Raw genomic sequence first — 27774 nt, 5'->3', positions numbered from 1 at the left:
AAATATGTTTATGCATGTGTGTGTGATATTTTTATGGAAATTGTGTGTGTGGCATGAGTTGACGCCAAATTGTGCATTTGAGTTGCCTATGTTTTGCCGAAATGTCGATTTATTTCCGTTTCGGCGAATTCCGGGCAAACTCTAGATCTATATATGTCCTATTTTTAAGGAAGGTCATGCCGAATTTTTGTATGACTTTGATGAATGCACGCATTTTTATAATCAATTTGTTTATTATTACCGTGCAGAGTTGACGATGGTCAGTGGAACGATGGTGGACAGGTGGTTGCGGTCGGCGGTGCAGGACATGAAGGAAAATAACCTGACAGAGGTTTTATGTCCGTGTCGAAAATGCAAAGGAATAGTTTGGCTTGACCCCCATGTCGATGGTCGTGTCGAAGCGCACCTGCTCATGACTGGTTTCATGGATGGCTATACTCGGTGGATAACTGAAGATGAGGATGACGATGTTGAGGATGCCGACGGGGCAGGCAATGATGACACGGGGCAAGACGAAGAGATGATCGATAATGGCGGCGGGGAAGAGGCCGGACATGGCGGCGGAGAAGGGGCCGGACATGGCGGCGGAGAGAACGACATGGACTCCACGCAGCAGAGTTCGTCGGTACTAAGTTCAATCGTGCGGGACCCTCATGTTCAAGCATTGCTTCGCAAGGAGACGAGTACTGAGAGAGCTGCTTCTAGAGAGGAGGCTAAGCTGGAGCAACTGGTGGTAGACTCGAACACTCCATTGTATGATGGTTGCAATCCTGAGGTGACCCGCTTGAGTTTCACGCTCCAAGTGCTGAAGACGAAGGCTAAAAACAAATGGACCGACACTAGCCTCGATGAGCATCTCAAGTACCTAAAGGATGTTCTTCCCGAGGGTAATCTATGTCCTAGTAGTGTTGATGAGGCCAAGAAGATCGTGTGCCCTCTTGATCTGCCACACGTTAGATACCATGCATGCATCAACGATTGCATAATTTATCGGAAGGAGCACGCGGAAAAAACAAGTTGTCCGGTGTGCAATGCTTCTCGATACAAGAAGGCCGGGAAGAAATGTCCCCAGAAAGTGGTATGGTACTTACCGATCACTCCCCGTCTCCAGAGGTATTTTGTAGATCCCAAGGAAGCAAAGCTAATGCGCTGGCACGCGGAGAGGAAGAAGCCCGACGATGGAGATGATCCGAAGCTGAGACACGTCAAGGATGGAAGCCAGTGGAGAGCGTTGAACAGCTTCTATCGGTATTTTGAATGTGATGCAAGGAACATCGTGCTCGGCGCGTGTACCGATGGCATGAATCCGTTTGGCAACCAGAGCACCAACCATAGCACATGGCCCGTGTTTGTATGGATGTACAACCTCCCCCCTGGTTGTGCATGAAATCGAAGTACATTCACATGAGCATGCTTATTCAAGGGCCGAAACAACCAGGAAATAATATTAATTTGTATCTGGGGCTACTTCAGGAGGAGTTAGACACGTTATGGAAAACACCGGCCAAGACATGGGACGCCAGCAAAGGCGAGTATTTCAACATGAGAGCCGCGCTGATCACGACAGTGCACGACTATCTTGGTTACGGATATGTGGCAGGCCAGGTGTGCCATGGATATTGCGGATGCACGCGGTGCATGGATGATACGACGTCTCAGCAGCTAACGTCAAGGAAAGATGGCGGGTCTGGGAAAATCGTGTACATGGGGCATCGAAGATGGCTCGAACAGGACGACCCGTGGAGAAACCGTGGAGATCTATTCAATGGTCACGCTGAGCATCGAGGACCTCCACGTAAGCGGAGCGGTGCCGAAATCGATGAGCTGTTGAAAAACTGGAAGGAGTGCCCCGCGCCGGGAAAGACGATGAGAAAGGCGCCGGAGCCGCTGCTGAAGGTATGGAAGACGAGGTCTGTGTTCTGGGACTTGGAGTACTGGCACAAACTCGATACACCTCATTGCCTTGATCAAATGCATATCTGTAAGAATGTCCTTGAGAGCTTGCTCGCAACACTGATGAACATGCCGGATAAGACCAAGGATGGGCCGAAGGCAAGAAAAGACTTGCAAGATTTGAAAATCAGGGAAGATCTGCACATGCCGCCCCGTAAAATGTCAGACGAGACAGAGACGGAGACAGAGGCACGGGAGAAGAAGGGCAAGAAAATAAAGAATGAGGATTATTGCCCCCCTTCTTGCTTCACCTTAAGTCAGGCTGAGATCAATCAATTCTTTAAGTGCCTTACCGGAGTCAAAGTTAGTTCCGGTTACTGTGGCAAGATAAGTAGATATCTAGACACGGACAAGAAAAGGTTCAGCGGGATGAAGTCTCATGACTGTCATGTGATGATGACGCAGATATTACCTGTTGCCCTTAGAGGGATAATGGACAAGCACGTCCGTGACACGCTTATTGGTCTCTGCAACTTTTTCGACGTCATCTCTCGAAAGTCGATCAGTGTGAAGCAGCTCCGAAGGCTACAGGAAGAGATCGTTGTGATACTGAATGAGCTTGAGATGTACTTCCCGCCCGCGTTCTTTGACGTGATGGTGCATCTGTGTGTCCATATTGTGGATGACATAATAGACCTGGGGCCGTCATTCCTGCACAACATGATGCCGTTTGAGAGGATGAATGGGATCATCAAAGGATTCGTTCGTAACATGTCCCGTCCGGATGGAAGCATCGTCCAGGGCTATTTGACACAAGAGTGCATCTCTTTCTGTGAGAATTTTCTATATGGCGCAGACCAGCCGCCTGGTGTTAGTGTTGGTTTGCCCGTTAACAAGCACGATGGGAGGCTCGAAGGAGAAGGTCACTGCAACGGTCGCAGGGAACTGCACGTGGCATACTCAGATCGACGCAGCGACTTTGACAGAGCAAACTTGGTAGTGCTACAACACCTAGACGAGGTAGATCCTTTCGTGGCACTGCACAAAGAAATTATCGCAAAGAAGTATCGTGACCGGGGGGTATGCAGGACGGACGCCGAAGTTACTAGAGAGCACAACTCCACTTTCCTGCATTGGTTCAAAGAGCATATTATTGCTAATCCCCCGGAGGAGGGCTCTAAGGACGGATTGCTCATATACGCCTTAGCACATGGCCCCTCGCCCAACCTCGTAACCTATCAGGCATATGATATCAACGGATACACGTTCTACACGGAGGCCAAAGATATGGACAGTGATGAATATCAGAACTCAGGGGTGACGATGGAATGCATGACCGGCAGCGACAACGGCGCAACTGAACGATTTTATGGAAGGGTCGAGGAGATCTGGGAGCTTGACTACTCTGGACTGCACAACACGACGATGTTCCGTGTCAGATGGGCTAAGAATGTCGAAAGAGAAAGCCGGATTTTCACTACCATGACTATACCCGACGCCAAGAGCGCTACCGTGAACGCTATCGCAAAAAACGAGCCATGGGTACACGCTAAGCACGTGACACAATGCTTCTTCATAACCGACCCATGCAATCCCAGTCGTGTTGTCGTGAGGAAAGGCAAAAGAAACATCATTGGAATGGATGGAGTCGCCAACGAGGAAGACTATGATCAGTACGGCAACCCAATGAGGGAAGATGACGATGATGATGAAGTATACGTCAAAAGAAGAATCAATACTACATTACCAAAGAAAAATCGTACTCCATGGAAAAGGCAAAGTCACAATGAGGGGCTCAATTATTCTTCGACGAACAAGAAGGGAAAGAAGCTGACTCAAAAACGAAAATGTCAGCGCTGAGGAATCGGTCAAATGATGTAATATATATGTTCCTATTTTGTATACACACTTAATTAGCCATTATTATGCATGGGTCCAATGATCTAATATATATATGTTCCTATTTTGTATACACACTTAGCCATTATTATGCAAGGGTACAATGATGTAATATATATGTTCCTATTATGCCGAGGAAAAGAAAAAAGGGAAACTGGTTATAGCAGTAGCGCTTTAGTGAAAAAAAGCTACAGCTAGTCAAGGTAGTAGTAGCGGTTTCTGCAGAAAATCGCTATAGCTGCTCGTAATAGTAGTAACGCGTTTTGTGAAAACGCGCTACTGCTACGTCCACTTAACCCAAAATTCTCCCTCTCCCTGCTTCATCCCGCCTCTTTTCCCCCAAATCCCCACTCTCTCTTCCCCGGCCCCATCGCACCGCCGCACCCGCCCCCGACCTCGGCGCGCTCGCCCCCGACCCCGCCGCCCCCGACCCCGCCGCACTCGCCCCCGACCCCGCCGCCCCCGACCCAGGCGCGCTCGCCCCGGCGCCGGCGCTCGCCCCCGACCCGTCGGCCCTCGCCTCCCTCCTCTGCTTCCTCCCCTCCCAACCTCGGCCCTCGTCGGGCCTGCCTCCTGGCCCTGCGCCCTCTGTAAACCACCCCCTCTCTCTCTGCTAGCTAGGGTTAATTTACTTAGGTTTTAGCTATGTTAATTAGGTTATCTATTTAGTTATGAATTTAGATAGGTTTCAAAATTTGCTAAATTTATATGCAAATTTGAACTGGACATGTGATATGTGGATATGTCATGTTTTGGACATGTCATGTTTTGGTAAATGATCCGAGTTGCCTATGTTACGCCGGAATGTTGATTCATTTCCGTTCCGGTGAATTTCAGGCGCTCGATATGTTCATTTTTAGCAAAGGTCATGCCGAAATTGTCCTCGTGCCTTATCATCCAAAGTAAGTCAGTTTCGAACAACCCTTTCATACATTTCAATCATTCCTTCTCTCTCTATGGGGAATAATTTGAGGTGTCTTTTCCCTGCAGCAACGGGCGCGCCGTCCTTATTGTTCTTTATCCGCAAGTCTCCCACGCCGTGTATTTTGACCCTTCCAGAGACTACGAGAAAAAAAGACTACACCCACATAATGAATATTCTAGATGATGCTCTCCAAGGCTTCAGCTTTAGAGGTGGCCACATGCAGATCAGGAAACAAAGGAACAAGAAGATGGGTTTCGCGCATAAAACTAACTTCTCCTGCATCCAAGTCCCAAAACCAAGCAAGAAGGATGGATTCTACATCCTCCATCTCATGATTCAGTTCAACACGGATCACCAAAAGCTTCGCATGAGAAGCAGAAATGATGATCATATCCACAAGTGGCTAGAATCTCATGGAGAAGCGGATTATAAACTTAGAGATGACTTCTTTCGCATCCAAAGCGACATTGCGACGATCATCATGAAAGAAGTCGTCGATGAGAAGGGGATGTTCCACCACGGCCCTATATCGCGAGCTGACGTCCGAACTCGCATAGGCATGCAACGTCTAGACCTCACGCCGTTCAAGAAGCTAGGGTCCATCCTCGATGATATGGAAGGATGGAACTTCTAGTGATTTATGATGCCGATGATGATGATATGTGTCGGTTGAACTTGTATACTATTTGTAGCGATGCAACTTTGTGATGTCCACGATCCCTAGTTGCATCTAGTTGCTAACCCTTTCTTTTTCGGTGTTCTCTAGTATATTTTGTTGCATATATATGATTGTACATCCTCTTCATGAACATGCATCTCTAACAGGTACCTAGTTTCTTGATGGCGAGATGGAACTGCTATGTCGTGTACAAAGGGAAGGTTCCGGGGGTGTACAACGAGTGGCATGAGTGTCAGGCGCAAGTGAATGGGTTCTCGGACGCCAGCCATAAAGGCTTCAAAAGCAGACAAGAAGGAGAAGCTAGTTACTTGAGGTTCACGCTAGCGCGAGAGAGGACTCGTAACCGCCATCTCATGTACTGCATAGTTCCGCTCTCACTCATAGTGATAGCTCTTCTCGCGTATACCTTTGTTTAGATGGATGACGTTGTAGTTGCAAGTATTCGAGACTTGCATGTATCGCTATTTTCGAGATGATGACAAGATACCACTTTGTGTTGGATGATGATTATGACGAGACTATTTGTATGTATATGCTATGATTACATTTGTGGTCTCGCAGGCATTTGTATGTGTATCATGATGACATTTGTATGTGCTAAAGATTCTTCTATAAAGCCTGTTCAAATACAAAACAAATATGCCGGAAAAAAACAAAAAACTACTAAAATTAGCAGTAGCGAGTGGAGAAAAGTTAGCAGCAGCGCGGTTGTAGCAGTAGCGCGCACAGGGGAAGCACGCTATAGCTATTAGCAGCAGCGAGGTTCCTTTAAGCGCGCTGCTGCAACACTTGTGTAGCAGTAGCGCGGGTGGACCAGCGCTACTGCTATACATTAGCTATAGCACCTTATTAGTAGCGCCGGCCCCCGCGCTACTAAAAGGCCGAAAACCCGCGCTGCTGCTAGGCTTTTCCCTAGTAGTGTCTCCTGAGACTGGTCAACCGGGCCTCACGAGGAGGACCAAGATGGAGAAGCATGGGCGTCGTCGCCACCCTTCTGCACCGGAGGAGGCATGGCCACGACAGGCTGCTGGGTCATAGAAGGCGTGGGTGCCCCTTCCTTCTTCTTCTTCACCACCAATGTTGGCCTAGAAGAGCAAGGAGTGGCGTCAGAAGCAGCAGCAAGAGCAAGGACAAAATCATAACGAGGCACTTACTGATCCACGGTGATGTAGTCCCTCGGCCGCTTCAGGACCGCGAAGCCCATAGGCTTCACAACCTGGGGCGCGGACGCGCGGATCTCAGGAGCGTCGCCTCGGGAGATCAGCGCCGACCGGCTCTTCGTCGGGACCCCAGCCGGCGGCTTCTTCAAGGGGGTAACTCGAGACCTCGTGGTGACCCCAGCGGAGGGCAGGACCTCCCTCACCGGATGGTCGTCAGCGTCAGCGTCGTCAGGCAAGGCATGAAGGAGGCCGACCTTGCGCGGAGGGGAACTCTCCCCTACCCCTCCTGGGTCGCCTCCGAGTCCCGCTCCTCCTCCTCCTCATCAGAGTCCCCGGAGGACACCAGCAACGGAGCTGTTGCCACCAAGACCTTGGAGGGCGCCGGAGGCACGAGACCACGCCCGTCGTAGGTGGGCATGGTGGCGACAATTTTTGCCCCGTCCGGGCGGCGGTACAAGGGAACATGAGTGTCCGGCAGATACCCCTGGTCGTCCCCGACCAAGAGACGGAGAGCCGTGCTCAGCTCCTTGTCCATTAGGGCACTTGAGCTCAGGCGGAGGTCATCATCCTCGTCCCCGAGCTTCCACAAGGGGCGCGAGCGCGCCTGGAGCGGGGCCACGCGCTTTGCCAAGAATTCCTTGATGATCATGGCCCCCATCAGCTTCGCTGCCTTCGGGTTGCCAGGCTTCAAGTCAGCGGTCATCTTCTCCAACACCTGCTGTGCCTGGGGGTCGGTGATCTTCGCGGTAAGCCACACCTCGTGAGGCGAGGGCCTCTCCGTCGGCAGCGACAGTCGAGGGTGGGAGAATTTGGCGTCCATAAGGACCCAATTGCTCCTGAAATTCTCGGCCTTCTTCCCGGTCTTCAAGATCGCGTTGGAGCCGTTGGCCGTGACAAAGTTAGCACACCCTGAGCAATGGTTGTCCCTGTTCCAGAGGTAGAAGAAGTGGCGGAGAAGCGCCACGGACGGCATCACCCCCACGAATGCCTACAATAGAACGCGAAGATCGACAGCAGGAGGACAGAGTTGGGATGGAGATGAAGGGCGTGCAACTTGTAGTGGCTGAGGATGGTGTAGAAGAAATCAGAGAAGGGAGGGACCAGCCCTGCGATGGCGCTACTCACAAAGAAGGGGTAGAAGGTGCTGCCCAAGGCCTTCGGCTCGGTGGAGCCGGCCCAGAGCACGGTCTTCCCTTTCTCGTTGCTGCCCACTGCCGCCATCAGGAGCGTGGCAGCGAGGTTCTTCTCCGAAATGCTGGGCGCACTAAGAGTTGGCTCGTACCAGGCGGGCAAAGGAGCGGCCTTTGCCTTGCTGGACGCCATAGATTGCAGGATTGAAGGGAAATTGGCACAGATCTGGAGTCTTTGGGAGCGAGAAGCAAGAAAGGGGATCTGGAGCAAGACAAAGGAAGGCAATAAAGGCACTGCGGCACGCACCAGCCTTTTGTTTGTCAGGGGCAGTTGCCGAGGCAGCATGGGGAAGCGAAGACGCCCATGACCTATCAATCGCCATGTGTCAATCGATGCCGCAGGCTATTGGCCCCGCGGTGCTGCGCACTTAAAACTTGGCTTCGCCTCGAAGCCAAGTCCGAGCGCGCCTTGGGCTTGGGGGCTACTGTCGGCGTCTTGGGAACAGGGGTACTCAGACTTGCCTGCCTGCGGCCCAGGGCGTGGCTCCACCAATGGCCTGGTATGGCCCATCTTCATCAACAACCACTCAAGACCCTCGCGAGGGGCCAAGCCTTGCGAAGCGGAGATATCTATGCAAGGTGCACCTCACGAGGTCCGCCTGACGTGAGCCATGACGACCAAGGCCAGGTGGGCGCCAGTGGGCGCAGGGTGCTATTTTCCTCTTTGGGCTAAAGGGGCAAGCGCAGGCGAGGAGTCCCGAGGCATCAGGCAAAGGTTTCCATATCGGTGCAACAAGACCAAGACCTGCAGGAGGGAGGTCACCGTGGAGCCCACAGCTACATCACCACCAGAGCCTTTGGCAGGCGAAGACCACCTTTTGTCAAGTTAGTTGTACTAGTTATCCCCCTTCGAAATTGGCCGTTGTGGGATCCCTACCCGCCTAAACATTTGGGAAGAGGACCAGGGCCTCTACAAATAGGACTAGCCACCACCTTAGTAGGGGACGGATCATGGAAACCATCCTCACACACACAAGCTCACCGAGCTAAAGACCACCTCTCCTCAGGAGTCTTTTCATCCCCTATACTAGTTCATCCTCAGCCTGCGAGGCAATCCACCACACCACACTGGAGTATGGTATTACACCACAATGGTGGCCCGAACCAGTATAAACTCTCGTGTCTCTTGTTCCTTGGGTTCGGCGAGCTAGGCCTAGAGATCATTGCGAGAGTGAGTGAGGAAGAGAGAGATCTTCGTGCGCACCCCAGTGTTCGAACCTCAAGGGTTTGCCAGAACCCACGATCCGACACCGAGGACCCCCTAATCTTGGACTCCCTCACCAGCGTCTCCACTCTTTTAGAACGACGGAGGAATACAAGACATGGCTTGGTTTTTGCTGCTTCGCGCGATCCATCGATACAAACCCAGACTAAAAAAGGCGAGCGCGGGTCTTTTCCCGCGCGGTATGAAGGGGAGTTTGGCATAGTCTATTTGAGGCAACAAGGCGGGAAGGGAAACAAGAAAATAAAGGTTGAGCGACTTAGTTTTGAGAAAATCTAATTTTACAGAGTACGTACCCACCATGGAGGTAGTACTACTTACTACCTCTCCTTTTCGGTATAGCGCTTGTCGTGGTAAACCACGGCCACCTATGGGACCAGAGGGCCCCTTGCTGGTTCGACAGGGGGCGTCGCGTTGCACAAAGAGCAGATGAGCATGGGGCAGCATGGCAGAGATCACGCAGACAATTTTACCAAGGTTTGGGCCACCGTGAGGTGTAAAACCCTACTCCTGCTTTGGTGGTGTAACGCCCGGATAATTTGGCTACAGTAAAACTCTCCTAATGATGCCATGTCATCTGCGATCACTATTGTTAATCTCGGGTTAATTCAAAACCGATTCAAATTCAAATTTAAAATAAAGTCAAACACTAGAAGTTTTCAAAAGTTAAAACTATAATGTTCCCAATGTGACAAATAAGTCATAAGTAATTATGGTGGAGGATACACATTATTATAAAATAATTAAAGGGACTAAAGTAAATAAAACAATGACCAAAACAATAACTTAAATGTCTTTTTAATTAATAGAGAATACAAGGTACTTTACTTTTGTCTCAAACTTTTTGTGAGAACAGTTGATTTTACAAATCTAATTTAGGGGTGAGTTTCACTTTTTCTAAAAACTATAAACTATTAAAACATAAAAGAAAATAAATAACAGAAAAGAAAATATAAAAACAGAAAACAAAACTAACAAAGAACAAAAAAAGGAAATAGAAGAAACACCCCCTCCCCCGCTGGACCATGGCCCAGCAGGCCATTGGGCCGCCAGGCCGGCCCAGCCGCACCCCACACCATCCCCCATATCCACCCCATTGGGGGAAAACCCTAACCACCCACCCCACTTCCCCCACCCCTCCGATCTAGATCGAGATCGGGGCGACCACGCACCCGACCCTGTCGACGCCACCGCCCCGGATCGCCGTCGCCGTTCACCGGAGCTCCTCCGCCTCGACTTCCCCAACTCCTCCCTGACCCTAACATCGCCAACGCCGTCGACGCACGTCGCTGCCTCGACCACGTCTCCTCCTCGTCGCCGCCGTCCCCAACATCCTCCTCGCCCCCCCATTGCCCTGAACCCTGCGGCCTCTATGAGCCTCCGCCTCCGACTCTCATCCTTCTCTCTCGCGCACACGCTCCTGGCCGCGGCATCGTCCCGCGCACGCGCATGCTGCCCGCGCACCGCGTCCCCTCCCGTGCGCCCTGCCGGTCCTGCGCCGCATGCCCGTCGCCGTGCTCTGCCGCCCGCATCGGCACCTCGCTCGCGCCCAGCCCCTGTTGCGACCACGCCCTCCCTAGCACGCGCACGCCGCCCGCTCGCTCTCCCCCACCCCTGCACGCCAACTATCGCCGCTGCTTGCCGCGGAGTCCCTGCCTCGCTGAGGCCGCACCGCCTCTCACTCATCCCCACCCACTGACCTCCTCGCTGCGCCACCGAGACTGCTCGCCGCCCCTGCTCTCGCTCTGCGGATCTGCTCCACCGCGCCGCCCTGCTCCCACCGACCGCACGCCGCCGTGCCTCCCCCTGCATGCTCTCTGCTGCCTCGCTGCTTCCCGCGCGACGCCGCGCCCCTGCACGCACGTCGGGCGTCATGCCCGCGCCCCTGCCCCGTGCAGCCGCCTTAATCCTCCTGCTCACGGTGGGCGTGCTCCGGCGACCACCCTCGCCTCTACGGCCTCGCCGCAATGCCTGGTGGCTCGGGCGTGCGGGCACCCCTTGGCCCCGCTCCCGCTACGCCACCCGAACCCGCTATGGCCCTTAGGGCCTATGACATATGGGCCCCGTCCATAGAACGGTTTAAACAAAGATTTAATATATATATAATAATTAATTAATTAATAATAAAATGAATTAATTAATTAATTAACTTAATTAATTCTGTTAACTAACTATTAAACCAAATTAACTTGCTAATTAATCTAACTAAACAGTTAGTTAGTTAGTTAGACAATGATATGCGGGACCCACATGTCAGGTTGACCAGGTCAACTGCTGACGTCATGCTGACATCAGCAAACACTACTCTGGGTAATGTTGATTTAATTAATTAAATAAATCCTAAAAATGATTTACATCTTTTAAAATTAATATAAAATAAACCGTAGCTCGGATGGAAAAACTTTGTACATGAAAGTTGCTCAGAACGACGAGACGAATCCGGATATGTAGCCCGTTCGTCCGCCACACACCCCTAGCATAGCAAACACGCAACTTTCCCCCTCCGGTTCATCTGTCCGAAAACGCGAAAAACCGGGAATACTTTCCCGGATGTTTTCCCCTTCACCGGTACCACCTCGTACCACGTTAGGGCACACCTAGCATCACGCTTTGTCATGTCATGCATCATCATGCATTTGTTTGCATTATTTTTATTGTTTCTTCCCCCTCTTCTCTCACTAGACACCAAGACCGACGCCGCTGCTACCCAGTACGACTACGGTGCTGACGACCCCTCTCTCTTGCCAGAGCAACCGGGCAAGCCCCGCCTTGACCACCAGATATCGCCTACTCTTCTCTATACTGCTTGCATTAGAGTAGTGTAGCATGTTACTGCTTCCGTTAATCCTATCCTGATGCATAGCCCGTCCTTGCTACTACTTTTGTTACCTTTACTGCAATCCTAATGCTGAGTATAGGATGCTAGTTTATCATCAGTGGCCCTACATTCTTGTCCGTCTGCCATGCTATACTATCGGGCCGTGATCACTCGGGAGGTGATCACGGGTATATACTTATACATATATACATGCTATACAGGTGGTGACTAAAGTCGGGTCGGCTCGTAGGAGTACCCACGAGTGATTCTGATGTTGGGGGCTGAAGGGGCAGGTGGCTCCATCCCGGTAGAGGTGGGCCTGAGTTCCCGAAGGCCCCCGACTGTTACTTTGTGGTGGAGCGACAAGGCAGGTTGAGACCACCTAGGAGAGAGGTGGGCCTGGCCCTGGTCGGCGTCCGTGGTTATTTCAAAATAACACGCTTAACGAGATTCTTGGTATTTGATTTGAGTCTGGCTACTGGGCTATACGCACTAACCAACTACGCGGGAACAGTTATGGGCACTTGATGTCGTGGTATCAGCCGAAGCCTTCATGACGTCAGCGACTGAGCGGCGCGCGCTGGGTTGGACCGCGTAACACAACTTCCTTTGTAATGGAGGTTGCTAGGTCTGCTCTCCGGCCGCGTTGGCAACGTGCAGGTGTGCAAAGGGCGATGGGCCCAGACCCCTGCGCCATAGGATTTAGACCGGCGTGCGGACCTCTGTTGTGCCTAGGTAGGGCTGCGACGTGTTAATCTTTCGAGGTTGGGCATGACCCAGAGAAGTGTGTCCGGACAAAGGGGATCGAGCGTGTTGGGAAATGTGGTGCACCCCTGCAGGGAAGTTAATCTATTCGAATAGCCGTGATCTTCGGTAACAGGACGACTTGGAGTTGTACCTTGACCTTATGACAACTAGAACGGGATACTTAATAAAACACACCCTTCCAAGTGCCAGATACAACCGGTGATCGCTCTCTCACAGGGCAACGAAGGGAGGATCATCGGTTAGGATTATGCTATGCGATGATACTGGGTGAACTTACCATCTACTCTCTTCTTCTGCTGCAAAATGGAGGTTACCAGAAGCGTAGTCTTCAAAAGGACTAGCTATCCCCCTCTTATTCCGGCATTCTGCAGTTCAGTCCACATATGATACCATTAATCCATTTGATACCAATGCATACATATGTAGTGTCGCTCCTTTCTTGCGAGTACTTTGGATGAGTACTCACGGTTGCTTTGCTCCCTCTTTTCCCCTTTCTATACTCGATTGCTGCGACCAGACGGCGGAGCCCAGGAGCAAGACGCCACTGTCGATGATGACTACTACTACTCGGGAGGTGCCTACTACTACGTGCAGCCCGCTGACGACGACCAGGAGTAGTTTAGGAGGATCCCAGGCAGGAGGCCTGCGCCTCTTTCGATCTGTATCCTAGTTTGTGCTAGCCTTCTTAAGGCAAACTTGTTTAACTTATGTCTGTACTCAGATATTGTTGCTTCCGCTGACTCGTCTATGATCGAGCTCTTGTATTCGAGCCCTCGAGGCCCATGGCTTGTAATATGATGCTTGTATGACTTATTTTATTTGTAGAGTTGTGTTGTGATATCCTCCCGTGAGTCCCTGATCTTGATCGTACACGTTTGCGTGTATGATTAGTGTACGATTGAATCGGGGGCGTCACAAGTTGGTATCAGAGCCGACTGCCTGTAGGAATCCCCCTTCCACACTCCTTGGCCGAAGTCAAGTCTAGACATTACAAAACTTTTTACTAACATGGTTGTGTGCCTTACGGGCCCACGTCGCCATCTGGGTGGTATTAGGATCTTTTTCTCCTTGATCCTTACTCTGGGACTCTGAACTCTCTCCTACTCGGGTTAAACGATTTTACTAACTCTAACATTAGGATCCCGTGACCACGTTCACCCCAAAGTTGGATAAGCCCTAGTTATTCTTTAGAGTAGTATTTGGCATTTTTCACATTGTCATTTGACTCCTGTGAAAACATCTTTGTTTTCACATGGAACCCACGAGACAGGTCGTGCGCCACACGACGGCCATTGGTGCCTCAGGATCACCTGCGGTGTTGGTTGAGATGATGACCTATCTGGGTTATCGCTGGCACCCTGAGTACACCGTCTATGAGGAGTACTAGGACTTCAACCAGGAGCAGTACCGTGCCATCGTCCACCTCTACTCTCGGGAGTATGACTCCACTACCGTGCTGCACACTGCTCATGGTGTTGGCATGACTATCGATATGGCGGTCCACGATGCTGCTTATGCTGCTCTGACATGTCTTCGTGGTGAGTATCAGGAGTTGGACACCTCCCCCTTCAGGCACATTGCTATCACATCCGATGTTAGTGCGGAGGGGTATTACACTTCTGCCTACTCCACTGTCACCCGAGAGCCCTTCTACCATTAGAACCTGGTTCTGCATGTTGATGGGTTGGATAGAGCTAACCGAGCTCTTCGCCGCGAGTTGTACACCACCCGTCAGCACCTGTACTGTGCTCTAACGCTGTTGCACCCCTCTGTCCGATCTGGTGATCAGTCGCATTCTGCGATCTACCCTTCTAGGAGCGTGATGCCCCGGGGCGTCGGCTGGCCAGATGTGTGAGGCTACTCTCCCGCACTTGGTCCTCTCCTACCACCTGCGCGTCGGGTTCCGCACCAGAGTATCCGCGGACCCCAGGCTACTCGCGTGGAGGTCTTCCCTTCGCGTCACTACCAGCTGTCAGGCTACACCTACCTCCACAGTTCCTCCTGGGACTGATGTAGGCTTGCTTGTTAGTGTTAGATGCATACGCCGCGAGCCTGCGTGCCGCCTATGATGTTCTTAGTCTGTGTACTGAACTCTGTGTACCGAACTCTATGCATGATATCTTTTGTAAGCTATGCCAACTACTAAGTAGTATCTATCATGTTCCTTTCATTATGCATGTTTCATCATGAATGATTCTTGTCCTTACAATTCTCAATGCTGAACTACTCCTGTTATATATTAGCAGGATGGTTAGACCAGGTGGTCGTGGTCATGGTAACCCTCCCCCACTCCCGCCTGAGTACATGGCTGGGGTGATGCAACAGTTTGAGCTGAATCGCCAATTCATGCAGAATATTATGGCTCAGTTTCCTCGCCCCAATATGAACCAGCAGCCAACCCAAGTGACTTTGCAGGATTTCATGCGCCTCAACCCAACCGTGTACCGCAGCTCAACTTAGCCTCTGGATGCTCATGACTTGCTCCGTGACATCACCTATGAGATGGAGTCGGCTGATGTAGCCCCTGCCAGCTATGTCACCTTTGCTTCCTTCTTCTTGAAGGGACTCGCTGCTCAATGGTGGGACAGCCACAGGCGTACCCTGCCGGTTGGAACAATCATCACCTGGCCAGACTTCCAAGCCGCCTTCCGTACTCGCTTCATTCCTCAGGGAGTCATGGACCGGAAGAAGCGCTAGTTCCGCAGCCTCACCCAAGGCAACAAAACTGTGGAAGCCTATCAGCGGGAGTTTCTAGACTTGTCCCACTATGCTGAAGAAGACATTGCAACTGATGCACGCAGACATGAGAAGTTCCATGATGGCCTTCAAGCTGACATCAAGATCGCACTTCTAGTGCATGACTTTGCTGATTTCGCCACCTTGGTGAACAAGGCCATCAATGTCGAAACTGGTCTGCAGGAACACCAGAGCTCTCACAGGCGCAACCGTGACACGGGCTCATCTTCGGGCCCGTCCTCACAGAAGTGTAGGATATGGATTCCCAACAGCATGTACCAGCCAACTGCACCTGCTCCAAGGCAGTCCTATGCTGCACCGCGTCTGCCTCCCCCACCAACTAGGCAGCCAAGACTTCGAGCTCCACCATCCTGAGCTCATGTTCCCACTCCCAATAACGGTCTGTGCTACAAGTGTGGCCAACCTAGTCACCTTGCCAGGAACTGCTATCAAAATCAGAACCAGAATCAACTGGCCCTTCCCACAGTTGGCCGTGGAAGCAACCAGCCTCGCAACAACAATGCCAAGTCTTATGGTCACGTTCATGCCAACCACGTTGATCTCAATGAAGTTCTAGACTAGCCTGCTACTGTGATGGGTACACTCCTCGTAAATTCAGTACCATCATCTGTTTTATTTGATACAGGAGCATCACATTCATTCATATCAGCTGAGTTTGCATTCATGCATGGCATTAAATACGAAGAGATGAACACTGCGATTGTCGTACACACTCCTGCGGGCCAGTGCCAAACCTCTACGGTTAGTCACAACATTCCCGCTGAAATTGAAGGACTGGAATTCCTTGCCTCTCCCATCGTACTGAAGTCCTGTAGCATCGACCTCATTTTGGGAATGGATTGGTTGAAAGCGCATACTGCTTCTATAGTTTGCGCCACTAAGGTCATCCATCTGCTACACCCTTCTGATGAAATAATTGCTTACCAAGCTCATCTAGTTCAGAACGCCGAGGCACAACTTTATGCCTTGAATGCGTTGAACGCTGCACCACTCGAGGGCATTGAAAACATTCCCGTCATTCGTGAATTCCAAGACGTCTTCCCAGAAGAACTTCCTGGGATTCCCCCTGCTAGAGTTGTCAAATTCATCATCGACTTGAAACCCGGCACCACCCCTATAGCCAAACGACCCTACAAGATGCCGCCACATGAACTCATTGAGCTTAAGGAGGAAATCGACAAATCTCTTGTCAAAGGTTTCATTTGCCCAAGTTGCTCTCCTTGGGGAGCACCTTCTCTCTTTGTTAAGAAGAAGGATGGGACAAACCGATTAGTCCAAGTCTACCGTCCTATAAACCAAGCTACCATTCAGAATAAATATCCTCTTCCTCGGATCAATGATCTTTATGGTCAAATGGCTGGTTCATCAGTGTTCTCCAAACTCGACTAGAGGTTGGGTTACCACCAGATCCATGTTCGTGAAGAGGATATCCGAAAAACCGCCTTCGTGACTCGGTATGGATCATACGAGTACACCGTCATGCCATTCGGCTTAACGAATGCTCCCGCCACCTTCTCTCGTCTGATGAACTATATATTCATGGATTACCTCGACAAGTTCGTCGTGGTTTATCTGGATGATATCCTTGTATTTTCCAAGAACAAAGAAGAACATGCTGAACATCTTCGTCTTGTGCTGGAAAAGCTTCGAGAGCATCAGCCGTATGCTAAGTATTCCAAGTGTGAATTCTGGCTCCCCGAAGTAACCTATCTTGGGCATGTCATCTCCAAGGATGGTATTGCCGTCAACCCTGAACGAGTTCAGGCTATTCTCGATTGGACTCCTCCGAAGAATGTCAAGCAAGTCTGAAGTTTTCTCGGTCTCGCTAGCTATTGCCGTCGATTCGTCGAGAACTTCTCCAAGATTGCTAGGCCTCTGACTAATCTGTTGCATAAGGGTGTCAAGTTCGAATGGACAGACAAGTGTCAGGAAAGTTTCCATGCGCTCAAAGACAAGTTGACTGCTGCCCCAGTGCTTGCTCCACCTGATACTAAGAAGGACTTCATCATTTACTGTGAAGCTTCCCGTCAAGGATTAGGCTGTGTCCTAATGCAAGAGCGCAGAGTGATTGCTTATGCCTCTCGTCAATTGTGCCCTCATGAAGAAAACTACCTAGTTCACGACCTCGAGCGTGCTGCTGTCATTCATGCACTGAAGCAGTGGCGACATTACCTTCTCGGTAATCGTTGCAAAATCTTCACCGACCACCAAAGTCTGAAGTATCTGTTTACTCAGCCAAATCTGAACCTCCGTCAGCAGAGATGGATGGAGACTGTTGCAGACTTTGATGTGGGTATATCCTATACCCCCGGCAAGGCTAATGTAATGGCTGATGCCTTGAGCCGCAAGTCTTGCTGCAACCACCTCCAGGTTCACAAAGTTCAGCCCTCGCTTGTCGAAGAATTTAGAAGGCTGAACCTTCATATTGTTCCTCCTGGAGCACTCGCTCCCCCTCCCCCAGAGTTTCAGAAGATGAATCTTCGTGTTGTTACTAAGGGTTCTCTAAATACCCTAGCTGTCGTACCAGATCTCGTAGATGGTATAAAGACTATTCAAGGTTATGACTCGGAAGTCCATAAGATTAAACGCCATCTGGCAGAAGGAAAGCCCTCATTCTCCACTATCGCCGATGATGGCGCCTTGTACTTCAAAGGCCGCCTAGTGGTACCAGGTTCGAGGAAAGGCATCCCCCCACGCGCATCAAATGAAAATTTGACTTCAACTTAAATCCAAATCCAAAAGGCAGGATTACAGAAAAGAGATCCAAAGCAAATGGACGCGTCGGGCGCCCAGTCTAGTCTTCGATGCCTTCTCACCAGCGCGGAGCTAAGTGCTGCCACTAGGCGTGGGAGGGAGCCCCTGAGGCCCGAGGGCGGCTCTCCGGAGACTCCGGGGCGTGTACAGCCCGACTCATTATTACATGAGAGTGTCACGGGCGGCGATCTTCACATGCACTGGGCCTTGCTTCATAGGTACCGGCCTTGCTTCATATTGCCAGGCGAGGACCCCGCCTTGCGCCACCCACTACCACTACTGGGACGACCAGAAACCAGGACGGCCCAACGAGAGCAGAGGGGACGCCAGCGGCGCCCTCGGCGACCACGGGTCCTCTGCCGGGGGAAAGGTCGCGATCGCCACCCCAGCAGAGGGCCTACCTCCAGGCGTTTCCTTGCTCCGCATGACATGGGGAGGGGCCTTGCTCCTGGCCTCTTCCGCGCAGCCCCCAGCGGGTCTCTCCTGTCGGGGCGGGCATCGTCGTGCCGGAGCCGCCGTTCGGCGCCATGGCCTGGTTCATCTGTGACTCATGGTTAGCGTAAGCTTGCTCCTGAGGGATTAGTGGTACCATGTATCTATTGTCGACGGCACGGTTGGCGGGGCTCTCCGGCGGTTCTTGGAAGGCTTCAGCTCCTAATGCCTCCTCATCCCATCCTGGCCTGAGAAACGAGCCAGGGTCGTCCTCCGATGTGTACTCCTGGTCCATCATGCGGGACACATAGGCTTCCGGGGCTATCACCCCAAACACCTCGCCGTAGTGCCCCACACTCCATGTCGCCCGACCCAGCACGGCGTCCTGAGGATGATAGTGTGACGCCTCACTGGGGGCATGGGGGGCAACGCTTGTGCCCATGTTCATTAGAGGCGGCACGGGGGCAACAGGGGGCCCGGCGCCGCCGGCCGTTCTGGTGTCGGTGAAGCCCCCGGGTGCACCCGAGGGCGCGCAGTTGCAGCGTGGCCCGTCGTGAGGTCCAGTAGTGGCTCGAGGAGGAACCATATAGTAGAAAGGCGGCGCTCCTGACGCCGCCGCATCCAGCAGCTTAGCGACACGTTCCAGCAGTGTGTCACGTCCGCTCTCCATCAGCCGGCACCGCAGCAACTCTCGCGCCACCGTGAGCGCCGCCCGCATGTTCGCCTGCTCCCGCCCAGTGTGTGGCACCGTTGCTGCAGCGTGGCTCGCGGCCCTTGTAGTGGCTCGCGCTTGTCGTGGGGTGGGGGTGGATGATGCCTGGCCGCGCCTCCCGCGCCCCGCAACGTTAGGCGGCGCTCGTGCCGCCTGGAGCACGGGGTTGAGGCCCTCATGGGCAGGTGGCGCCGCCAGGGCTGGCCGGGCTGCCCATCGGTCGGAGTCGGCCCTTGGGTCGCCAGACATCGGGGCCATGGAGCGTCAGCGGGTCGATTGGTGGGGGAGAGACTCCAGCGCACCCCTACCTGGCGCGCCAAATGTCAGATCACGGGTTTTGGCAAACCCTTGAGGTTCGAACACTGGGGTATGCGTGAAGGTTTTCTCCCTATCGATCCACGCCCTAGCTCTCTAAGATCTCGCAGACGAACTCGACGAACTCACAACACAAAAAGACACAAGATTTTTACTGGTTCGGGACAACGTTGTGGTGTAATACCCTACTCCAGTGTGGTGGTGGTGGATTGCCTCTTGGGCTGATGATGAACAGTACAAGGGGAAGAACAAACTCCTGAGGTTGAGGTGTTCTCGTGTTTGGTGAACTTGTGTGGGTGAGAAGCCTCTCGATCTGTGCTTGATCCCCTCCTCTCTACTGTGGTGGCTAGTTCTACTTATATAGGCCCTGGTCCTCTCCCCAAATATTGAGTGGGAAGGGAGCCAACAATGGCCAATTCGAAAGGGGACAACTAGTACAAGTTATCCTAACAAAAGGTGGTCTTCGCCTGCCAAAGGCTCTGGCAGTGATGCCATCTTGGGCTCCATGGTGACCTCGGTCCTGCCGTCCTTCTGGTCATGGTCTCGTTGCACCAATATGGAAACCTTTGCTTGATGCCTTGGTACTCCGCGCCTGCGCTTGCCCCCTTGGCACCAAAGAGGAAACGAGGACACTGCGCGCGCTGGCGCCCGCCTGGCACCCGCCTGGTCTCGATCGTCATGGCTCACGTCACGAGGACCTCGCGGAGTTTGCCTTGCCTTGATCTCTCCGCCCCTCGTGAGCCTGCCTGGCGAGGCCGCTCCTGAGGAGGTCTTGCGTCGTCCGCCTCGCAAGGCTTGGCCCCTCACGAGGGTCTTGAATGCCTTATTGATGAAGATGGGCCGTACAGACCTGCCAGACCAGCCACGCTGTGGGCTGTAGGCAGGCAAGTCTGGGGACCCCCATTCCCAGAACGCCGTCAGTTAGCCTTGTTGACTTGTCTCACCACAAGCTGTGAGTCTCCTCAAATGATCAGTTTCTTAATTCCCAATTCTGTGGCAATCCTGAGCCCAGCCAGGAGCCCTTCATACTCTGTTGTATTGTTGGTTGCCTCTTCCCGGGCAAAGTGCATCTGGACGAAGTACTTTAGGTGCTCCCTGGAGGGGAAGACAAGAAGCACGCCATCTCCCACACCTTGTAGGAAAAAGCCACCATCGAAATACATAATCCATTCTTGGGGTGATTCCTTGCCGGGGATAACTGTCTCCGTTACTTCCTCATCAGGGGTTGGCGTCTATTCTACAATAAACTCTGCCAATGCCCTGCTCTAGATTGTTGAGGTGCTCTCAAACTTCAAACCAAAACTGGATAACTCCAAAGCCCACTCCACTATTCTGCCAGTAGCCTCAGGGTTTCGGAGTATCCTTTCCAACAAGAAACGAGTGACAACCGTGATCTCATGATCTTGGAAGTAGTGGCGCAGTTTCCTTGAGGCCATGATGAGACCAAAAATCAACTTTTGCATGCCAGAGTACCTCGATCTAGCCCCCTGTATCAAGGAGCTGATGAAGTATACTAGGCGTTGCACCACTTTCTTCCTTACCGTGTCCTTAGGGTTGCCCTCGCTGCCGTGCTCATTGCTATATTAATCCCTCTCTGGCTCTGCTGGTCCTTGCTCATTCTCTGCTTCATCCACTTCCCGCTTTGCTACTAAGGCTGCACTAACCACTTGGTTGGTTGCCGCTAAATATAGCAATAATGGCTCCTGTGGTTTGGGAGCAACCAGGGTAGGCACGGAGGACAAGTAGATCTTCAACTCTTGGAAAGCTGCATATGCTTCCGGGGTCCACTTCATGGGCCCTGCCTTCTTCAAAATTTTGAAGAACGACAGGGCGCACTCGGCAGACTTGGAGATGAATCTGCTTAATGCGGCAACACACCCTGTCAGACGCCTCACATCCTTGACTGTCCTTGGTGCTTGGATCTGCTCGATAGCTTTAATCTTGTTGGAGTTGGCTTCGATCCCTCGATGAGACATGAAGAACCCAAGCAGCTTGCCGGAGGGAACGCCAAACACACACTTCTCTGGGTTGAGCTTCAAGTTGATCTTGCATAGATTAGCAAATGTCTCCTCCAAATCCTGAATAAGGGTGGCTCTATCCTTGGTCTTGACCACAATATCATCCATATAAGCTTCAATGTTTTTGTGCAACTGTGGCTCGAAACCAATCTGGACTGCCCTTGCAAAAGTGGATCCGACACTCTTTAATCCGAACGGCATGCGGACAAAACATTACGTACCACAGGGAGTGATGAACGATGTCTTCTCTTCATCTTCCTTGGACATGAAGATCAGGTGATACCCATAATATGCATCCAGAAAGGAGATCAAATCACAACCCTAAAGTGGAATCTACAATTTGATCGATGCGCGGCAAGGGAAACGGGTCCTTCGGACAAGCTTTGTTGAGATCTATGAAATCTATGCAAAGCCACCACTTCCCGTTAGCCTTCTGGACTACCATTGGATTTGCCAACCATGTGGGATGTAGCACTCCTCTAACCAAACCAGCTGCTTCAAGTTTCTTGATCTCTCCCACAATAAACTGATGCCTCTCCAAGGCCTGCTTCCGGACTTTTTGCTTGACGGATCAGGCGTGTGGGCAGACAACAAGGTGGTGCTTGATTACCTCCCTGGGAACACCGGGGATATCAGATGGTTGCCAGGCAAATACATCGATATTCGCCCGTAGGAAGGCAACGAGCGCGCTTTCCTATTTGTCATCGAGGGTGGCACTGATAGTAAAAGTACTATCAACGCCAGCCAGCCCTGCCGGGACCTTCTTCACTTGGGGCGCAATGACCTTGGACCTCTTGCTGTTGGAACTCTCCAGCAAGTCATCGACAGGCGCGGCGCACTCCGAAGAGGTACGCTTCCCGGATTCCATGCCAGCGTCCTTGCTACCCTTCTTCCTTCCTCTGTCCTCCCTGGTAGGAACTGCTGCTGCCGGCGCCTCTGCCGCAACTGCATCCCAGTACATATTGTCCACGCAACTGATTGCATCCTTCTCATCTGATGGGATGGTAATGACCTCCAAAGGCCCAGGCATCTTCAAGGTGTTGTAGGCATAGTGGGATGCCTCCATGAATTTAGCCAGGGCTGGGCGGCCAAGGATCCCATTGTACGGTAGGGGGAGGTCAACCACATCAAACACAATCTTCTCGGTCCGGTAGTTCAGCTCTCCCCCAAACGTTACAGGCAATGTGATCTTTCCCTTAGGATGGCTCCTGCCAGTATTAACTCCTTGAAACGTGCCGGTAAACTCTAGCTCTTCCTCTGCTATCTAAAGCTTGCTGATGACTGCCGGGGAGATCAGATTCAATCCGGCCCCGCCGTCCACCAGCATTTTTGTGACCTTGAGGTTGCGAATTGTTGGAGAAATCAACAATGGCAAACACCCTACCGCTGTGGTGCGGTTAGGATGATCCTCTTTGTCAAAGATAATGGGCGTGTGTGGCCATTTGAGCGGCTTCCGAGCTTCTAGCGCTGGTTCCATGACATTGACTTCTCGTGCCCACCGCTTGAGCTGGCGGTGAGAGGTGTGCAAAGATGTACCCCCATCAATGCATCAGGCGTTAGTAGCCTTCTGAAACTCCTGCTCACTGGTCTCCTTTTCATCCCCTCCATCACTCTCATCATCAGAGGCTTCCTTCTCCCGACCTCTCGCGGATTTTCCTTGGTTCCGGAAGGGTTTGCCGGGGCAATTTACTTCACTGCCTCAGCCCTTGCCGCCAGCAACATTCTGACCTTTTTCCTTGTCACGCTTCTCATAATTTGCTCTCTATCTCTTAACAAGCTGCTCAACCTGATAGCACTCCCGAAGGTCATGGCCTTTGGTCCGATGAATCTTGCAATACGGCCCATCACCTTTCTCAGCCTTCTCGGCAGCCGCGGCTTCCCAGCAGTCAGCGCACACGACAACTTCCTTGCGAGGGACCTCGGCTTTGGCCTTCTTGCCGGTACTAGGTGTACCCGACCCTTCAACAGTCATCACTGCCTTATCCTTCTGCTTCTTGCTGCACTTCTTGCTCTTCTTCTGACTGGTTGATATTCATCATCATCCTCTGAATCGATGTTGGTGCAATCTTCCTCTCCATGCAACTTCCTTCCCTCCTCCATCCGAGCACACTTATCCACCAATGTGTAAATCTCCTTCACAGTCTTGGGCAATGCACGTTCATCTTGGAACGGATTCGGCGTTTGCGCACATTAGACTGGAAGGCAGCTATCACAACTGCCGGATGGATGTTTGGGATGTTCCTATGAACCTTGCTGAATATCTGTAGATACTTACGGAGGGTTTCTCCTTCCTTCTGTTGGAGAAGCTACAAGTCGCTGGGCCTACCTGGCTCTTCGTGGCCGCCGGTGAAGGCGCCAATGAACTCATGGCATAGGTCAGCCCACGACGAAATGGAGTTCTCTGGCAGGTGCATTAGCTAAGACCTCACATTGGACTGGAGAGCCAAAGGGAAGTAGTTGGCAAAAACCTTCTCATCTCTTCCCCCGGCAGCCTGAACAGCGATGGTGTAGATGCTCAAAAACTCTGCCGGGTTCAGCCTCCCATCGTACTTCTTAGGTATCTCTGGCTTGAATGTGCGAACGGATGGCCAACAGACTTGTTGTAGCTCTCGAGTAAAGGCAGGGCACCCAACCTCGAAAGGTAGGCACCCATGAATATGGAGCGCGGGCTCGTCGACGTCGGGGCCATCGCACCCATTAGTCCGGTGGTGGCTGTAGTAGCGTTGCTCAACAATGACGCGTGTGTCCCCCCTCCGCCTATCCTCCGGAGCTCGCCATTGGCCTGGACGTGCTCGTGGGTCAGAAGAGGCCATCGAGACGTCGTCTGGTTCTTGATTCAGCTACGCTCGTGCCAGACGCCATAGTGGGGTCTGCATCATGGGGATGGCCCCTTCCGTATGGCCAGCAACACGAGCCGTTGTTGTCGCTTGGGGAGGCCGTGGTGGGCCAGCTCGTTGTGAGCCCCCAGCCTCTGTGAAACCGAGCAGACTTTGGATGGTGGCACGCCATTCGTCCATCTGCTCGACCGCTGGTGAAAACCTCAGCAGCAGCTGAGCCCGCGCCATGGCCATGGGTGACGATGAAGTAGATCGCACCTTCGCTCGGCTCCTAACGGTGCCGGTGGCGGCAGCACCGCGCCCCCGCTATTGCAAAGTGGCCACCTGGATGGCAGGGTGGTACAGTGAAGGCGCTCGAGGGCCAGTGGCTCCATCGGGCGCAGCGACTTGGTCGACCCGCCCCGGGGGATGTGCACGTGCTACAGTCGCTCCCGTGGTGGGGGTGGCCAGAGGGTGGCGATTCTCCCCGAACCGAGTGTCGGTGCTGTGGCTGTGCCCGTCGGCGAGAGGAGCAGCGCGGACGGAGTGACCCCCTCACCCGTACTTTTTGGAGCGTGGCCATTGAGGCGCTGCTGATGTTGTAATCCTCTGATATCTCTCGCTCCTTTGTCGGCTGCGGGGGAAGTGGTGACGGTGCCGCCTGCTCCGACCATGTCCCCCCAGCAGCGTCCACGTCCTCGCGTGCCTCCGTATCCCTTGCAGCATTAGAGGCTATGGGCGACAGAGCCTTCGAGGTGGATGGATGAGCTGAAGCACCGGATTTCTTCTTTGGTCGATGGCGCCATCGAAGGTGAAGACGGTGATGAAGGTGACGCACTACACACGCCTTCAGGTTCGCGCAAGCGATCCCCCTACCTAGGTGTAACGCCTCGAGACAGTTGCGCCAGGTGTCTTCCAGTTATTCACTATTGTTGCCTTGTCATTTGCTTGCGTGTTGCATCTTGCCATGTCATCATGTGCATTGCATCTGCATGTTTTCAAAACTTGCATCTGTCCTGGTCTCCTCGTTCTTTCCATTGCCCGTTCTGAGCCCAAACACACTTGCACGCGCCCGTGGCATGTCCAAAATATTATTTTATAAGTGGCCAAAAAATGTTCTCGGAATGGGATGAAAGTTGGCATGCGGTGTTGTTTTGTTGTCAGTAGGCCGCCTGCCAAGTTTCATCGCATTCGGAGCTCATTTGATAGCCCAACCGTTAAACTATAATGACATTATATTCGGTCTATCGTCGGGCGTTTTCGGTCTCCGGAAACAGTCACCGGGATGCATTCCCCCTCTTTCCTCTCAGCCCAAGCCCTTCTTCACGGTCCATCTAGCCCACCTACCTACCCCCTCCGCTCCGGACCATCCAATGGCGATCGAACGGCTTCAAGACGGAGCAAAACCCCTCCAAACCCTAATCTTAACCCCCCTTTTCCTATTTAAACAGCCCCCTTGCCGTTTTTGGAACCCTAAACCCCCTCCACCTACTTCTAGCCCTCCCCTCGGGATCCCCGCAGCCGCCAGCCACCTTCTCCTTGAATTACGGCGCCAGCCACCGAGTTTCCGCCACTTGGCGCGCCGCAAATCGCCAACGCCGCCGCTTCAGCTGTTCCCAGCCAACCGCGCGCGTCCACGTCGCCCTTCAGCCAACCCCCACCGTGCCAGGCTTGCCGGAGCCCATCCGCGGCCCGTCCCGGGCCGATCTAGGCCCAAGACGCCCACACCGCGCCGATGTCCCTGTTCAGGATCGGGAGAGCCCGAGCTCCTCCCGTCCGACCACACATCCACGTCACCCCTGCCGGCGACCATCTCCGGTGCCGGTCGCCGCCGCCGACCTCCAGCTAGGTTCTGTCGCCCCTGCCTCTCCTCCTTCCTTCCCTGCCTCTCCTCCCTCTCCCTCACGATCTCTCTCTCCCCCACAGGATCCCATCGCCAGGGATCGCCGCCGCCCGGAGCTTCCCGTCCTCGCCGTCACCGAAAATGGACCCCCTGAGCCAGATCCATCCTCCTCCACTCCGGATCCGTCAGCTCCGCATCCGTTCCGGCCAGAGCCCGCCGTGCCGCTGCGCTGGAATGCCGTCCCATCACCGATCTTTGCCGCCGCCAGCCTCTGCCTCGATGAGATGATCCTGTCGTCGCGCGTTGACCCAGCGCTCGGGTGGGCCGCACCAGGCACGCCAGCAAGGCCGGCCCAAGCCTCTTCCCTGCCCCCAAGCCTCTCCATCGACTGAGCTTGGCCCATGTGAGCAGCAACCCTTCTCTCTATCGGGCCAGCCAGATTCGGCCTGTTTAGGTTTTTTCCAGATCTATGAATTATTTATTTTCCAGAGAACGCAGTTTTGCAGAACAACCCTTGTTGTTCATGCATATAATAATTCCACAACCGTGCATCGGTTTAAAATCCAACTTTCATGCATGTTTGAAATGTTTAAACTGATGTTTGTTTAAATTTGCTTAAATGCCATGTTAAAATGTTTCAATTCATAACTTAATAACTGTAGCTCCAAACCTAATAAACTTTATATGTAAATGGGGTAGAAAAATGCCTAGTTTAACATGGTGGCATCACTTTGCATGTTTGATAACTCTAAAATTGTGTTCATGGCAGAACAGTACCAAACCTAAAATATGCACATGAGGAGTTTCCGGACTTGTTGTTTGTTGTTTTGGCCTCATTTAAACTTGCCTAGATAGGTAGTTTTCATATGCTTCACCCCTTGCCATGTTAATCAACATTTAATATTGTTGGGTACATAAACGAGATCAAACTAAATAACTTGTTGTGGTGTTTCGTCAATATGCAACTCGTTGCATATTGAGCTCCACTTAACTTGTAGTTTTGCTTGTGCACTTTGCCATGCCATGCCTCTTTAAACCGGACATGCATCATACTTGGTTGTGCATCATGCCAGGTTTATGTGGTGGTTGTTTACTATGTTGTTTGCTTCTTTCCGGGTTGCTTCTCTCGTTAGCTTCGGTTTCGTTTCGGAGTTGTGAGGATCCGTTCGACTACGTCCGTTTGTCTTCTTCATGGACTCGTTCTTCTTCCTTGCGGGATCTCAGGCAAGATGACCATACCCTTGAAATCACTTGTATCTTTGCTTGCTAGTAGTTCGCTCTTTTGCTATGCCGCGTTACCTACCACTTGCTATATCATGCCTCCCACATTGCCATGTCAAGCCTCTAACCAACCTTCCTAGCAGACCGTTGTTTGGCTATGTTACCGATTTTGCTCAGCCCCTCTTATAGCGTTGTTAGTTGTAGGTGAAGATGACGTTTGTTCCATGTTGGAACATGGATATGTTGGGATATCACAATATCTCTTATTAAATTAATGCATCTTTATACTTGGTAAAGGGTGGAAGGCTCGGCCTTATGCCTGGTGTTTTGTTCCACTCTTGCCGCCCTAGTT

This window comes from Triticum aestivum, chromosome 5A (assembly GCF_018294505.1).
Source record: "Triticum aestivum cultivar Chinese Spring chromosome 5A, IWGSC CS RefSeq v2.1, whole genome shotgun sequence".
Lineage (NCBI taxonomy): Eukaryota > Viridiplantae > Streptophyta > Magnoliopsida > Poales > Poaceae > Triticum > Triticum aestivum.
This window is presented reverse-complemented; position numbering follows the sequence as displayed.